At 38.4% G+C, this 12,659-nt stretch overlaps 2 long non-coding RNA genes across 8 annotated transcripts; one reads left to right on the plus strand and one right to left on the minus strand.

Moving 5' to 3' along the window:
- Positions 1 to 831: 831 nt before the first annotated feature.
- LOC130928975 (uncharacterized) lies at positions 832 to 4,148 on the minus strand. Of its 4 annotated transcripts, none has more exons than XR_009066767.1 (9): positions 4,088 to 4,148; positions 3,469 to 3,567; positions 3,297 to 3,403; positions 2,006 to 2,066; positions 1,883 to 1,933; positions 1,614 to 1,682; positions 1,391 to 1,493; positions 1,238 to 1,307; positions 832 to 1,103 (listed from the first exon to the last, which is right to left on the minus strand). It is a non-coding gene; the product is annotated as an uncharacterized LOC130928975 (long non-coding RNA). The 4 variants fall into 4 exon arrangements; XR_009066766.1 differs by having other exon boundaries at positions 1,391 to 1,499; XR_009066769.1 differs by having other exon boundaries at positions 1,879 to 1,933.
- Positions 4,149 to 4,336: 188 nt separating this feature from the next.
- On the plus strand, positions 4,337 to 7,020 carry LOC130928976 (uncharacterized). 4 transcript variants are annotated; one of them, XR_009066773.1, is made up of 6 exons: positions 4,340 to 4,632; positions 5,050 to 5,075; positions 5,186 to 5,225; positions 5,303 to 5,404; positions 5,479 to 5,557; positions 5,798 to 7,003. It is a non-coding gene; the product is annotated as an uncharacterized LOC130928976 (long non-coding RNA). The 4 variants fall into 4 exon arrangements; XR_009066770.1 differs by having other exon boundaries at positions 4,337 to 4,632; positions 5,050 to 5,225; positions 5,798 to 7,020; XR_009066772.1 differs by lacking the exon at positions 5,050 to 5,075 and having other exon boundaries at positions 4,345 to 4,632; positions 5,798 to 7,000.
- The last annotated feature ends 5,639 nt before the right edge of the window (positions 7,021 to 12,659 follow it).

The following is a 12,659-nucleotide window of genomic DNA, read 5'->3' on the forward strand; positions in this document are numbered from 1 at the left end:
CTCTCAGACCGGAAATGACAACATGAAGCAGCGCTCGAGCTCCGAGCTTCCGGTTTTATCGTAATAGTTTGCGTCCATTCGAACGTAAATACTAGTTTACTTTTCTTTTCGCACGTCTTTTATTTTCGGTTTCAGCATCACTCATTATTATTTAAATAATAATTTATTTACATGCTCCTTAAATTGATTTGGTGTAATCGGGAGATTAACTCTTTAAGCGCGGTCAGTTTGTTAAAGCCTGCTGATTTTACCTAAATGAAAAACACGGTTACAGTACATCAAAATTAAAATACACACTACTGCAATAAAGGTTTAATTAGTGACTGAAAGATCGCCTGTGACCTATCACAGTGTGTACTTTAGTTTGTCAATTGTAAAATATACTCCAATTGAGAATTATTACAAAATTGCTGTCATCCTTACATTTTTATGAACGGACACATTAATATAGCTTCATTACAATTTAATGTATCAAAAACGTAATATTCTCTCAATGTTGCAACCAAACCAATTTTGTCTTTCATTTTGCTACTTAAATTCATTCATGTGGGTGAAGATCCTAATTAACTAATTCAGAAACTATATTAAACTTTCTGCTCCAGGAAAGGCACCTTTATTTCAAACAGAAATGACAAAAGTTGTCATGTGTTAGTTGTTTTTTTCTTTTATCCCAGACAATAGTTGTAGGTTGTTTTGATTACCTGACATTTTTCGGCAAGCACTCCCGCCTTCATCACAGGTAATTAAAACTACCTACAACTAACATCTGGGATAAAAGAAAAAAAAAACAACTAATTTATAAGTGTAGAAAAATGAACTCAATACAACCAGTTCTGATGTGGTAAACTTTATTTTTTTAGTTTTATTATTTTTTATTATTATCGAGAGAATAGATATTTTCTTTAGTCAACAATCTCCTCAAAAAAGGTAAATCCATCTTCCAGATGGTTGAAACAGAACTTGAATGGCTCCAAGACATTGTAGTTCGTGCTCATCCTCTTCCATCTGCAGGATGCTTGGGAACTCCTACTGCATTGATTTTTTTTCCCCCCCTATCCCTGTCCGAGGCTTTTGTGCTGTCTTGCACAATCCTTTTACCAAAACTGTTCATTGGAAAAGAGAAAGAAAAGAGCTATTTGAATATTACATAAGTAAAATAAAAATGATGCTTTGTTAATTTTATACTTGATTTTTCTTTTTAGGCATTGCATTAAACTAGGTATATAAACAATCTTACCATTTTTTCCCGCCATATCTTTTTGGAGTGGGCCACCACTAACTTGAAGGAGCTGTGGTTGCACCTCTTCCTAAAAATAAATCAGTGAATAAAGGGGGGCATGTTCAAAAGTGCGTCAGAGTAATGGACACTAAAAAGTCTTTAAAAGCTGACCTCAGCAATTATATTCGAATTTCACTTCTGTAACCGATAGACTGGTGGCACTTCACCCTGCAGTAATGCTTTTGCCTCATCTGTCCAATGGGCAAACTCTTTCCTGTGGCTCACATAAGTTGAAAAAATACAAAAATAAGTATTCCACATTTTCCAACAAAGAATTAAGGTGCTGTGCACCTACTTTCCTATGAATGCCATATCAACAGTTTCAAAGACTTACCATGCACCCAAGTTTGAAATTGTCCGCTAGCAATATACACCACCACTTCCTCAGAGTTGGCATATCAGTCTAACAAAAATTAAAAACAAGTGTAAATAAAGAATAACGACAAGGATATTTTGTAGCCCAATTTGAATGATTCGGTGAACTTCATTTTACAATGGTTAAACTCAAAGAGAGCATCCAGAACAGTGCAAAGAGCATACTACAAATGGATAAATGAATACAAATATCACAGAGGACAAAATTGGACAGTTAAACTCACCTACCATCAACATGAAGATGCCACAGTCCTTCCCCTATGGCTGTCCCGGAAAACCCTAACGTAAGAATTTAACCGAGTCACTTCCTTAAAGTTTTGAATCAATGAATATACACACTTTTACAAATACCTCTATTTCACTTCCAATCCTCTCTTTCCATGTCCCCCTGTTGATTGACTGTCAACGTTTTCTGCAATTGAAAATATAGGTTCATATTAAATACAGTAGTTAAACAATTACAAACGTGTTTCCATGCATAAGAACACCAACCAGTCAGGTTTAAATGATTCATGCAAACAAAACAAGGGCGTAGGTTTGCATAGGGACGGTAGGGACATAACACGACCAACTTTTCAGGATGCTAAAGTTGTCCCCACCAACTTTTGAGCAACCTTACTTGCATTATATTCGTCCCTACCAATGTTGAGACCGGGCCAACGCCCTTGAAACAAAACATTCGCAATTTTAGAGTGGCATTTTAGAAATTTGCTTCAAATGATTGGATGAATCATCTGGAGTGCAATTCTGCTTTAATTGAAGGGGCAACATAAAAGGATCGACTGGAACATACCTTCAAAACCAAACAAGGCTATTCTGGATCATCATGGAAACGCCATGCCAATATGAATGGATACTGAATTTCATTAGAGATAACAATAGTTCCCTGATCTCATGATTGGATCTGTTTTTCTTCCCACAAATAATTGGAATTTGGATCATTTAATTTGTTATGATTTGACTGTTCTTTGAAAATGAACCAATGCTCCAAGTTGTAGTTGTTACTAATCAGCCTTACAGGCAAATGCATGTGTGGGTCACATCCTGTAGGCTTTCACCATGTTGCAACAACATAGGGGTCAGCCACAAATATGGTCCTTCCCTGAAAAAAACATAATCTATACACACGGACATATGTTATATAAATACAAACGTACGCAGACACCTACATGAGCCCATACAAGCATTCTGTAGGTGTAGGCTACATAGTTAAAATACCCTACACACGCCAAAAAATACTTTTTTATACCTTTGAATGAGCTACTTGTTAGACAAGTTATAAATATGCATTTCATATCTGCAAAAAACAAACACAAAAAGTTACATTTTACTTAATTGTACAAGTGACATTATGTTCTTTAGAGAAACTAAATCCTCAAAATTCACAGTTGATTCCATTTCATTGTTCAGGCCAACGTTCCAAAAGTCAGCACGTGTCAATCAAACTTTCTTTTTTTAGACAATCAACACCATTTCTGGCCTCTTTATATTCAAGATTTGCATAAGCTAATGAGAATGTTGATTGGTTAAATAAACAAAGAGTAAATAATCAATTATGTCCAATTGTTAACTAATATAAGGAATAATAAGCCTATCCAGATTTCCACTGAGCACAACATTTGTCTCAGACATAAAAACATACCAGCCGTTCCTGGGCAGGATGAGTTTGAACCGTCCATGAAGCTCGGCATGGTCTTATATTGTCACCATTGGTCCTGTCTGCCACGTGGGTTTTACTGTGTTCGATGTCTATCAAAAAAAAAGTGTTAAGCACAGTCCAAAATCTAAAGTACATTACTACTTATGCTACTTACTTCCATTTGGATCTGTGTGACATCCCTGTATCTGCATGGGAAGAATACCATTTGGGGGTCGTGATTTAGTTTCTTCCCAATGGGGTGGTGATCTTGGAGCTAGTAAAAAAAAAACAAAATAATGAAAAAATATATAGCTAAGCAGAGTAACAATATCAAGAAAAAACAATTACAACCTTGTCCTATTTGGATCATGTGACAACATTCAAACGACAAAGGACCAGAAAAAACAAATGAAGGCAAAACAACAACACCATACAACAACAAAAACAGCGAGCTGCGAATTGCAGGCATGTACATAATGAAAAATAAGAGTGCAATATAATGAAAACTACACAAAGAAGACTGTTCATTGTGAAAAAAAAATGTAAAAAGCATTAGCAGCATTAGCCAATTCGCTGCTGAATTCATCAGTACGTATTAAACAATATAAGTAGAGCAAAGTCACATGCAGTTAGTAAAGGAATACATTATTTAAATTACATTAAGAATACTAGATATAAGTACGGTCTTTTCAACTCAGAATAAACACTTCATATTTTCACCGCAAGTGTTGTTTAACTAACATTTTTAAACATGCATACGCTTTTAAAAACTTTTTTTCAGTGCGGCCACTTACCGTGTTTTCTTCGCGAGGTGAAATAACGTAACTTATTTTCGTCGCAAGGGTTGACGACATTTCCGGTCTGAGGGGACTGAGAGCGGCGGTATTGCGTCATTTCCTGTCTGCGGGATGGGTACTGAGAGGAGCGGCGCAGGGTACTGAGAGAGGCGGGCTGCAGCCAGACTCCTCTCATAATAATTGACCGCGTAGTTTTTGAGTTACTGCCATAACGAGGGATGCACCTCGCTGACGGCCGCTACCTGATGACGTCATTTCCTGAGGACCCCGCCAGCACCAGCACTCTAATAAGAAAGTATAGCGCCATCAACCTGATCAAACCTGCAAGGTCCTCACGCTCGTGCCTGATGGGGAAAAAAACCAAATGTACAATAGACCCTACCCAGTGCCATATATTGAGTCACGACACTCCCATAGGGATCCATTATACGATTTTACTTCCGGGTACTTCCGTGTTATGGAGCCTTGGATAGTTACAAACATCGCATTTGTCATGGCGGACACCATTCATTTGAACGGCAGGCTGTCAAGTATATTCGGAGGTAAGTTGATTAAAAACCGACCTCATTTGAATTTTCAACTGTCTGTATTTTACCAGAGGTGCTTTATGATGTATATGTTGAGCTTTATTTGTATGTGCATGGCGTAATTATATATATATTTTGTCTTGGTTGACGAGGGATTCTCTCTTACTTTTAAAGCTGGCTACGCTAACTGGGAACGTATATTCGGAGGAAAGTTGATTAAAAACCGACTTCTTTTGAATTTTCAACCGTCTGTATTTTATTAGAGGTGCTTTATGATGTATATGTTGAGCTTTATTTGTATGTGCATGGCGTAATTATATATTTTGTCTTGGTTGACGAGTGATTCTTATTTTTAAAGATGGCTATACTAACTGGGAATGTATCGCCTGTGATATATTGATTAAGTAATTATCTCTTTAAAATCTCTTTCAGAGGCCCTTTGTGACATACACTTATCTGTGCGTATTGGAAGACAACCGGCTTTTATGTGCTTGTTAGCGCGATTTTAGTTAATGCATGGCAACCTGTTTTCTTAATATTGAAATCGTTGATATTTCCTCCCTTTCAGCTTTGATGCACATGGATTGAATTCTCAATCGCAGCCTAATGTAAGTTGTCACAATTTTTTTTTCAGCTCATGGCATGAGGGAAGGTTGCTGTGCAAACTCATAGCCTTTCTTTCCAGCTGCTCCACAACATTGGAGGATTCCATGATGGAATCATTCGTAACCAAACGGAACAGATGCTCGACATCCTTTAAGAGAGTGAAGACCTAATCCGATGGCCGGTATAATGCACCCGTTTTAAACTCTTTCATCTGCAGCAGGACGGCACTCTGACTCTCTGTGTTGGTATTGATAGGTGCTTCAACCAATGCACACTGGCATTGGTTGCAGAGTGAGAAGCTGATGACCCTCTTCACTATGCATCCTGCCAGATGGTAAAGGACACATGACTCTGTCTTTGTGAATTCAGGTGGTGATACTTCTGTCAGCTGCTCAATACTCACAACATCAGAAGCACTGTAGCTACAGGTTCTGATGTCGAGGAAGTCTGCTAAGGGTTCTGAAGCGTCATCCATATTCTTCATTTGAAAAATTTTTTTTTGTTTTTTTAAGAGCTCTCTCTGCTCTCCTTCTCATTTTCTCCCTTGTAAGTTCCTTCATTAATTCTTCCACAGTTGCCATTTTGCCTGACAGCGTGGTCCCTGGTGCATCTGGGCCTAGTGTTGTGGCGCCACCGCTGGTTCCTGATTGGTCGGCACCCGGCTCATCCACCCCTGGATCACCTGGCCTGGATACGTCATTGTCATTGTGCTCACTTTCGCCCAACCTTCCCACCTCAATTTCTCCCTGAATGTCTGTAACAATAACAAGGCATTCTTAATTTTATATGCAGTCAGTGTTTTTACATTTGCACCTATTGTCATCTCCAAAGTAAGGGTACACTACACTCCTAAAGGGAAAAGAAAAAATAACGGACATTACTGTTACATGAATCAAATCATCTGCCACAATCAGAAACTGCTATGGCATTGCCATGTGTCAACAGTCTGGTGATATCATGGAGTTGGTTCTGCTTTGCTGTTGTATCCACCAGAAATGTTTAGTTATAGGTGAAAATTAAATGCATAAATAAAGCTAAATTATGAAGTAACTAACAATGAAGTAGATCGAAATTTTGTGTGTAAATCCCAGGACAATTCCTGACCTCTTGTATTTGAAGCTGAATGTATTAATATGAAAAATGTAATTATCTTATTAGGAGTGTAGTTTATCCTTGAATTACTTGGCATGGGAAATGTTGTTGACAGCTGGTCTGTATCATACCCAAGTTTAACCTGGTGCAATATGTATGGTCTATTTGAATTTTGGTTGGAGGCACACTCCTAAAGGGAAGTTTCCTCCTCTTTGGCTTCGAACGATGAATGAAAATGGTTGGGACAGCATCTGGCCTCAATTTTAATGTGTGCCCTACTTTCGTTGGCGTAAACTGGTCCTCCTCAAAGTGTTCCTGATGTTTGGTTCGCAAGATCAGTTTCCATTCTACTTAAAATTTTTAAAAAAAATTTAAAAGTCATAATACCGTGACTTACATGACAGAGTTTATAGTTGTTGCTGGCCCCCTTCAATTTCAGATTTTTACGGCTGACCATTGCCAGCCATCGTTTCTGCCGGTCTTTGTCCTTCGGGAAACCATACATTCGGTAGCCCTTTTCAGACCGATTGGTGCATCCAAAAGCTGCACAACCAACCATCACGATCTCTAAAATGTTAGGTTTGAACACTGAATCATGACACCCAATTTTACCTATTTAATAAAAAATATTACTGTAATATTAAATATTTTCTTTATCAAAGGGTAATACGTTATGTAATATATTACCACAGGTAAGTGTATCAAGGAAATCTTGGCATTCTCTGGAAAAACAGTATTCTAGGTGTGGGGGGGGAATCCATCTTGCATTTCAATGTATAAGTTGATTTCCAATGCTATTGCTAACACAAACATGAAACTACCTCCAAGACATGGGAACTTTCCCTTCTGTGTAACAGTTTACATAGTTTTCAGTTGTTGCCTTACCACTCCAAATGTAAAACTAGCATTTATAAACACTATAGTGCAATGACATAATCAAACAAGTACTTAAAATACGTGATTTTATCTATTTTTACCATAAATGGAGCAATCACCGCTATCTGGTTCATGGAATACTATTACAGCGCTGCTTGTGTTTGTAACTATACACGCCTACATGAGGCATGTGACCACCCGCGGCGACATGAGAGAGTCGCAACTCTCCCACCGACGTCACAAAATCACGTGCTCGCTGTATGGTTCCGCCCACTTGTCCGTCATTTTGTGTCTGTATTATCAATGGTCTCAATTGATCGAGCAATTTATAATACATTTCATGGAAGACCCGGTGCTTTCGGATGCCGTAAACTCACTTGATGCGTTGCATAAAAGGCGTTATGTGGAAAAGCTTCAGTTTATCCATTCGCCAGATCCATATTTGATGCCTAAATCGATGTTTTTCGACCCGCTGTCTCCGCCGTATTTGCCTGACATCTGCTAGCTACCCTGAACTGTACAACTATCTTGTCCACACAAAATCAGCCTATTCTCACGAAAGTTTGAAAAACTTTAAGAGCTTGGAGGCTTATAAATACTTCGTTGCTGGTTGGGTGAAACAGGTCCTCGTCCACGAAAATTCGGCAGGAATCTATCTTGTGCTTGGAAAGGTGAGTTACGAAATTTTCAATTCAAAATCTTTTGTTATTGCTAACATCCACTGTCAAGTCTAATGTATTTCATGTCGTTTGTCAATGGAGTTAGGGCTTTTAATGTTTATATGGTTTAGCGATAGCACTCTCACTACATACATACGTGTATGTTGTTGGCGATTAGCCTAGCAATGATCTTAATTGTGGTTGTCAGCCCAAAACCCTCTAAATATATATTAAATGCATCTTACCAGATATAAAATGAGTACTACATAATCTGTGGTAATCGTTTGGAGCCCAGTTTTCTCGTCGAATTGCGCAGCCCATCTCGCTCTCTTCTCTCCGGGTCTCTCGGAATCCGGTAGAACTTCAAGTCTCTCCGTCTTCTCCGTCTATCTTCTCTGTTATTGCAACCGACCGCCACACACGCCTTCACCATTTTGATTATTAATGTTAACGAGCAGAAAAACACGTCGTAAATAGGAGGAATGTACGTAGCCGTAACAGGGAAACATGATGTGTTGACGGACAATTGGGCGGCACCAGTCAGGAGGAAGGAGTTGTGACGTCACGTGGGTAGGGTCTATATGTAAATTGATTGCGTAATTCGATCTCTATAGAATTCTTTTGCTTTGGTAAAATTGTACGTATACACTCACTTATTAGGTACACCATGCTAGTAACAGGTTGGACCCCCTTTTGCCTTCAGAACTGCCTCAATTCTTCGTGGCATAGATTCAACAAGGTGCTGGAAGCATTCCTCAGAGAGTTTGGTCCATATTGACATGATGGCATCACACAGTTGGTGCAGATTTGTCGGCTGCACATACATGATGCGAATCTCCCGTTCCACCACATCCCAAAGATGCTCTATTGCAGGGGTCCCCAAACTTTTTCCTGTGGGGGCCACATAACTTTTCCCTTCTCTGACGAGGGGTCGGGGTCAGTTTGTAACAGAAAAAAAAAGTGACGATTGCAGGAGTGCCTAAATGTAAAAATGTATTGTTTTTCAGAAAGCCACAATAGAGTAACCCTTTCTGGATTCTTCATGGAACAAAACTACATAAAATAATAATATATTAAATAACGATAATAATAATAACCGAAAAAGAGGGTTAATTTGATGGGGATCCCTCAGTGGGTGTGTGTTATAAAGCCGGCGCCGCTATGGAGTTGTGACTCTGACCAGAGACTCAACAGGGGACATTCAGGATTTGTTTCCTTTAATGATGATGAAAGCAGTATGAGATTTATTTTGTTGTATTGTGGTTTCTGTAAATACAAGATAACCATATAACATGTCAGTAATATAATATATATAACCTACAAACATACACTGTATTATAAACATATCTAAATTAACAGGAACAACATTAATATAAATGAAATACACTGCTTACATAATGCATACAATGCTAATCATTCACAATAATGAGCAATGTGTATGCTCATTATTAAGCAGGAAAATAAATAACAATTTAGATAAGTGAATTGGCAACAAACAAAATTCAGCCTCCACCATGTGGCTAAAGGGGCCAACGATTAGCATTAGCGATTAGTGCTAGCGGCTAGCGGTTAGTTCGTGGCGGCTAACGACTACAAGGGACCCTTAGCTAGGGTGACCATATTTTGATTTCTAAAAAAGAGGACCCTCAGCCCGGCCTCAAGATACTTAAATTTTACTCGAAGTTCACTCAAAGATGCCCATATCACTTTAGTATATTTAAAGTGTGCCTCCTCACTCTGGATGGAAAAATGCAGTTTGAAAAAAAATAATGACTTAAAAAAAAAAAAAAATATATATATATATATATATATATATATATATATATATATATATATATATATATATTAGGGCTGTCAAAATTATCGCGTTAACGGGCGTTAATTTTTTTAATTAATCACGTTAAAATATTTGACGCAATTAACGCACTAGGCCCGCTCAGACAGATTTAAAGTGTTTGTGACACGAAAAAGCATGTTTATTTCATAATACACGCGGTATTTTATGCTCCTGAATGATATGGACCGCTTGGATGTGTGTGGAAGCGATCGCTATATTTATTTAGTTTTTTGAATCCCGCGCCAGGAAAATGAGTGACTTCCGGCTTTGGTCTCGCATTGAGGAGGAGGGCGCTGTGACGTGTAGGGTAGAAGACGTCCTCTTCACGCTACAGTGTACTGTTGTGTATGAGGACGAAGGATTCAGCTGATTTTGCGGATTAATACTTTTATTTTTTGCATCACGCCAGCCAAACGGCTGCAGAAAAATCATTCTGTATGCGGGAGAGGCATATGCGCCTTTTTGGAGTTTCAAAAGGTTCCCATTCACCGTGGATATTTACTGTGGGACCATTGGACTTACAAGGAAGTGAGTGAACATCTTGTTTTGTATTATGTCAAATACGAATACAGTGATTACAAAGTAAACACTATAAAATTCCTTTAAATAAAGGACTACTTACGTTTGATCATTGATAGGCATGTAAAAAGCTATCCTCACGCACATTAGCAGTTAGCTGTTAGCACGTTAGCTGCACAACAACTGCAGCCACCCTCCTCCGGGGAACGAACTGTAAATTGCTCTCCGCCGGGCGGTTTGCCGATCCGCAAAGAAACTCGACAACCGGGTCGTCATGTCAAATAATCCAGGCTAGTTATGTGTGATTTTCCACTTCGAAGACTTTGAAACATCCCTCGGTTCGGGTTAGCATGTCGGCTAGCTGTCACTCCTTCTGGTCTGTTTACATTCTCCGAAGCCGGGGAAGGGAAATGACATATGTCCGATTTAGGTGTCATAAAATATCGTTCGGGAGGTGTGACAGTAAAGGTAAAGTCGACTGTTTTGACCATTATGGAGTAATTTTGCCATGTCGTCTTGAATAAATGGATTTTTATTATTTTATATTCCATTTAGCACAAGTTATTTGTCATGACCATGCCATTTATTTAGCAATTGGGGAAAGTACTTGGGTAAAAAGAATATCCTGTAAAAATATTGAAGTAAAGAGACAGAAACAATGACATTTTGCCGCTCTCCTCGTCGCGTTTTCCTCATTGTGAATAGTTCCCCCTCCACGGGCTGACTGGTCCTTCGCAAGCCATTTATATAGCTATTGGGGAAAAATACTTGGATAAAAAGAATATCCTGTAAAAATATTGGGAGTAGAGAGACTGAAACAATGACATTTTGCAGCTCTCTTCGTCTCGTTTTCCTCGTTCTGAACAATTCCCCCTCAATGGGCTGAATAGTAAAACCGATGAGCCGAGTCTACCGCTGACGTCATCCACCTGTTGGGGACGCTAAAGCCCTATAATTGTAGGCGTGGCTAACCGGCAGATTAAAAGACTAATTTCTCGTCATCTGCGCTTTGCTAAATTGTTGTATATAGTCGAATCGTCTCAAAATATGATTCTAATTCACATAATAATGCCATTTAAGACTTTTTTTCTGGTGTCGTATGCTCTTTAAATGTCAGTACAGTGAAAGGCCAACTTGTTAATTGTGTTTTATGGAGTTTTTCCGCCCTCTGCTGGCGCTTGAGTGTGACTTGCATATGTTATGCTGCGTAATGTCGCCCTCTGCTGGCGATTCAGTGCAGCAGATTATTTGGGTTTCGGCGCGCTTTTCTGACGTGATTATATGTCGACGCGAACTCACACTAATAGACAGTGCTATTCAGACCAGCTAACGTCCGCATCCAGTATTCAGTGGTAGTTCTCATAGCCCCATCACACTGTTTGTGTCTAATACATGCATCGCTTGTGAGTTATATTCCTCCTTTGTTTATATTCATGAGCATTAGATAGTTATTAATGATGTGTATTTGAATTTGTTCACATATATGGTGAAATGCAGTTACATTGTTATATGCTTGTGAGCTAATTGGCTAGTGCTACTGCTCAAATGGACATGTGTGTGTACATTTTATGTTATTTTGTGATTTATGCAAGTTATTGACACATTGCCTTGTTATTTTCAGTTTTACAAAAATACAAGAAACGTGCGCCTGTCAAAAAGAGATGACTTCAGTAAAGCCCATGCAACTTTGCCACACCGTCTGATTTCTTTTTGGAACTTATGTTCGCTATCTGTCAATTTGTGTACTCACACACATTGAGGACAGAATAGGGCTACTAGTTTATTTTTTGATTGAAAATTATACAAATTTTATTAAAACGAAAACATTTAAGAGGCGTTTTAATATAACATTTCTATAACTTGTACTAATATTCATCTTTTAAGAACTACAAGTCTTTCTATCCATGGATCACTTTAACACACAGGTCTCAAACCGGTCCTCAAAGGGCCGCAGTGGGTACTGGATTTCATTCCAACCAAACGAGAACAATCCCTTTTCACCAATCTGGTGTCTAACAAGTGTAATCAGTTAATTGCAGTCAGGTGCTGCTTACTTTAGCAGAAACCTCATTGGTTGAACTGTCTGTTTTGGATCTGTTGGAACAAAGACCAGGACCCACTGCGGCCCTTTGTGGAATCGGTTTGAGACCCCTGCAAAATTAATAATGTTAATGCCATCTTGTTGATTTATTGTTATAACAAACAAATACAGTCCTTATGTACCGTATGTTGAATGTATATATCCATCTTGTCTTATCTTTCCATTCCAACAATAATTTACAGAAAAATATGGCATATTTTATCGATGGTTTGAATTTAGATTAATTGCGATCAATTACGATTAATTGATTTTTAAGCTGTAATTAACTCGATTAAAAATTTAAATCGTTTGACAGCCCTAATATATATATATATATATATATATAAAGATGCAGACCCATAGAAATGTAGTC

Source organism: Corythoichthys intestinalis, chromosome 13 (assembly GCF_030265065.1).
Source record: "Corythoichthys intestinalis isolate RoL2023-P3 chromosome 13, ASM3026506v1, whole genome shotgun sequence".
NCBI classification, from domain to species: domain Eukaryota; kingdom Metazoa; phylum Chordata; class Actinopteri; order Syngnathiformes; family Syngnathidae; genus Corythoichthys; species Corythoichthys intestinalis.